Below are 4692 nucleotides of genomic sequence, written 5' to 3' on the forward strand. Positions count from 1 at the left end.
AAAAAAAAAAAAAAAGAAGAAAGAAAAGAAAAAAGAAAAAGAAATTGGGAGAGCCAACAAAGGGATATAATATGGCCAGGATAACAATACATAAAGCATTCATAATCATGAATATAAATTGCCTCAATTGACCAATAAAAAGAAACAGACTAGTGGAATGGGTTAAGAAGCAAGATGCAATAAATAGTTGCATGTAAGAAAAATATTTAAAAAAGCAATTCATAGATTGAAAGCCAAAATGGAAAAAAAATGTGTATTAGTTACTCTTCTCTCATTGCAGGGACAAATACTTGACAATCAGAATGAGGGAAGGAAAGGTTTATTTAATTCACAGTTACTGGAGGTTTCAAGACACTGGAGGAGAGGCTGGGGCACTGCCTCAGTGGATGACCCTCTCCACCCCTCTCAGAAAACAGGCTAGCCAGTTGAACAGTTCTTGCTTCTCTGGCCCTGTCCCTCAAGCTCTGCCTTGGTCCTCTGGCCCCACCCCTCAAGACTTTGCTGCTCCTCCAGCTGCGTCTGCCCCATGATCTACATGAGGCTTTGGGGGAACAACTAGACACAAACTGTAACATTCCGCCCCTGGACCTCCAAAGTGTCATGTACATCCCTTTGTGCAAAAGGCATTTTAGTCCATCTCTAAGAGTTGCCAAAGTCCCAACAGTTTCAACAATGCCGAAAAGTCCAAGTTCCAAGTCTCCACGATCCAAGGCAAATTCTCAAGTGTGAGCCCCTGTATGAATAGAAAGTTAAATGCAATCACTCACTCTTAATCCTAGCACTGAACCATGAATCAATCACAAACTCTAGATTCAGCTACCTCTGAAAAAGTTCCATCTAAAAGTGCATGAGGCTTTGGGAGGGACATCTAGACACAAACCATAACACAGATTGAATGCAATCCTGATCAAAATACCAATAGCAAGGGCTGGGGAGATAGCTTAGTGGCATAAGTGCCTGTCTGGCAAGTTCAAGGTCTTGAGTTTGATCCCCTGTACAAACAATCCAATAGCATAACTCATGGAATTAAAACAAACAATCCTAAAATTCATTTGGAACTAGAAAAGACCTAGAATAGCAAAAACAATTTTGGGCTCCTACCTTTTTGCTCCTGTTACCTTTGTTGTTTTCTGCTGCCGTAAATTGTTGCCCTCTGCCATGTGCCACTCTGCCTTGGAGTCAGCTGAGTATAGATTGAAACCTTCATAAACTACGAACTAAATAAACCTTTCCTTCCTCAATTTTAGGTGTCAGGTATTTTTTCCCAGCAACAAGAGCAAAGTAAGTGAGACAAAATTTGGTACCAAGAGTGGGGTCATTGCTATGACTATTCCTGGCCACGTGGTATAAGAACCTTTGGGAATGACTTATAGGAAGAGATACAAAAGGTCTGGAGATGTCCCCTGAAAGAGAACTGATGGAATACCTTTGGCTATTCAGTAGGGAAGATTCTGGTCAGAGCTCAGAAGAGCAGAAGGCTGATAGAAATCCGGTTGGTAAAGACCAGGCTCAGGAGGTTTCTGCTGGGAAGAAGGAAGTTTTGGTTTCTGGACTCCAGATGATGTGTGTTATGGCTTGACAGAAATTTTGTTCATGTCCCAGGATGGCCTGAGACTGAGATTAAGCACAATGGACTGATTAATCTGACAAAAGAAATTTCAAGGAGGTCAAATGTTGAGGCAGTGGCATGGCTATTGTTGAGGGGGGGTGCTTTTAGTCAGATTTATGTTGTGAATCAAGAGCAAAGAGCCAAGCACGATGATTTAGAATGTTGTGAACTTGGCCAGAAAGGAAGCACCAGTAAAGCTTTGGACTACAAAAATAGACCTGAGAAGATCTCAGTTGCCTAGAAAGAACAGGAGAACAGAAAAGATGGCCTGAAGGCATTACAGGAAGCAGTAAATCTGCACCCTTTGGAGCCTCAAAACTTGAAAAGTGAAAGACTTTGCTTTGAAGAGAAAGCTGCAGAGTGCTATGTTCCCAAATGGCAGCAGTGACCACACCAGATTCCAAAAGGGTGATCATATAGATGATTTGTTTCTCAGGATCAGGTCAGAGTGCTCCGCGATCTGGGGATCAAGGCACTTGATCCCTACAGTCAAGAGAGAAAAGCACCCGGCTACTGTTCTAGCTGGCAGTGGACCTCGGCAGCATTCACGTGGCATTGGCTCTAGGCACACGCAGAATGCAGGAGTTCTGAGGTTAAGAAGGCTTCCACCTAGATTTCAGAAGGCCTGGAAGGCCAGGCAGTGTGCCCCTGGGAGGGCGGTATGTGAAGCTGTGAGTGAGAAGCATATTCAGCGGAAACCCCAGAAGTTTGCAGAATCCAGGAATGTGGATCATCTAAGGAAAGTTGCAAGGAGAGAGCAAAGCAGGCCTAAGAGAGAAGCCATGGGAGCTACCACCAAAAGAGCCATAGGGGTGGAGCCACATGAAGCTCCCAAGTCACCACAGATTGCTTTGGCTGTTGAACATGGAACTACAGGACTTAACATTTGCCCTGCTGGAATTCGGACTTGCTTCAGTCCTAATGCTTTGTATCACATTGTTTGCACCCTTTGGAATGGTAATGCTTTTCTTGTGACATTGAATGTTGGAAGTGTTTAACTTTTCATTTGTACAAGGGCTCACAGCTAAGAGTTTGCCTTAGATCTAGAAGGAGACTTGGGACTTGGACTTTTCAGCAATTCTGAAACTGTTAGGACTTTGGCAACTCTTAGAGATGGACTAAAATGCCTGTTGCATTAAGGCATGTATATGAGTCTCTGGGTGGCCAGGGGCAGAATGTTTGTGTCTTATGGTTTGTGTCTAGGTGTCCCCCCAAAAGCCTCATGCAGTCATGTTGCAGGCTTCTAGAATTTGTGAGTAATTCATGTTCCAATGCTGGAATTATAGGTGTGAGTGCTACCTGGGTTATGGGTATGAGTCCTAGCCCCACCCTGGGGCAGATACCTTGGACATAATATAAGGAAGGGGGAGAAGCTTGCTCTCTGCCACATCCCCTCCTTTTCTGTTTCTGTTGTTCTACTGCCATGAACTGCTGCCCTCTGCCATGTGCCATTGTGCCTTGGAGCCAGCTGATTACGGAGCAAAACCTCCACAAACTGTGAGCTAAATAAACCTTTCCTTCTTTAATTTTGGGTGTCAGGTATCTTGTCCCAGCAATGAGAACAAAGTAACTGAAACAAGGTACAAATTCTCTGTAATGAATGTTATCATTACGTATATCTAAAATGTGATATGTATATATTTTTAAAGCCATCTCCGGGGGCCGGGGAGATAAGCGCTTCCCTGGCAAGCACTTCCCTGGCAAGTGCAAGGGCCTGAGTTCAATTAAAAAAAAAAAAAAAAGCCATCTCCTACCAGAAGATTTCCAAAGAGTGACAGGGCCTCCAAGAAAAGAAAGTGTTTCTGGTAGTACAGACACACACACACACACACACACACACACACACACACACTTTGGAATAAAGGACTAGGAAGGCACCTGCTAAAGGCAATGTAATCCAGGGAGCTGCCCACATGTCCCCCTGACAGGAGCTTACAGATGCCTGGGTGCTCTCAGGGGACAATACAAAACAATACAGTCTTGGTCCCTTCCTTGGAGGAAGTCCCACTCTAGCAATTCAATTCAACAGCCTTTTACTGGGTTTGGGGTATCTGGCTCTGCACGGGTTCTAGACGGCATGACACTGTTTTGCTCCCGAGGAGATGAAGAATGGACACCAGTCTGAGCAAAAACAGAAGGAACCCCATAAGAGGGGTAAAACCTGGAGGATGGGGTTTGGAAGGAGAGGGATTTAGGGGCTTTTCAGGGAGGTTTCCTGTAGAGAGCTGGAAAGACAGACTCCATTCTGCAGGATAGGATGAGAAGTGGTGAGGGGTTCACACAAATTAGAGCACAGAGACAGGAAAATCAACATGGCTAACAAACAGAGTGTCCACAGAGCAGGCGAAGTAGGAACCTCATGGGCCAGTGCAGGCCTTGGTCAGCAGTGGGAAACAAAGGGCCTGGGGCTGAGTAAGAATCCAGGTAGATGTGGGTGTTTTGTTTTTGAGAAAGGGTTTTACTATGTAGTTAAGGCTGGCCTTGAGATCACTTTGTAGCCCAGGCTGACCCTGAACTCACAGCGATCCTCCTGCCTCAGCCTCTGGAGTGCTGAGGTTATAGGCATGCGCCGCGTCACCCTGCCTCAACTGGGGAGACTTGGGCTTAATCTTAGCTCTTCACCTGCTGTGTGACCTTGGGCTGATAACTTCCCTTCTCTGAGCCTCAATTTCCCCATCGCAGAAATGACCAGGTGGACTGTGAGGACACTCTGAACTGTGCTGTTTTCTAATCTGCCAGATGCCACCTGCAGGAAGGTGCATTCTGACTCAGCCAAGGGAAGAGTGCTGCCCATAAAGAGGTCTGAACGCAGGGTCCCCGGGAAAGCAAGGGCGAGGCCACAGGTGCTGAGCTGCAGCGGGGGAGGATTCTGTCCAGCTAGACACCCAGCCACCGTCCCCCCAACCCCAGTCACCATGGCCACTCCCTTCAGAAGTCCCTGACCTGTGCTGGTCAGGGGTTTTTTTCCCCTTTGCCACCCGGTGAGCTGCCCACGGGTGTCCCCGAGGCCAGACCCTGCTCTTATATAGTTTCCTCTCTCTCTCTCTCTCTCTCTCTCTCTCTCTCTCTCTCTCTCTCTCTCT

The sequence above is a fragment of the Octodon degus genome, unplaced genomic scaffold (genome assembly GCF_000260255.1).
Source record: "Octodon degus isolate 3935 unplaced genomic scaffold, OctDeg1.0 scaffold00026, whole genome shotgun sequence".
NCBI lineage: Eukaryota > Metazoa > Chordata > Mammalia > Rodentia > Octodontidae > Octodon > Octodon degus.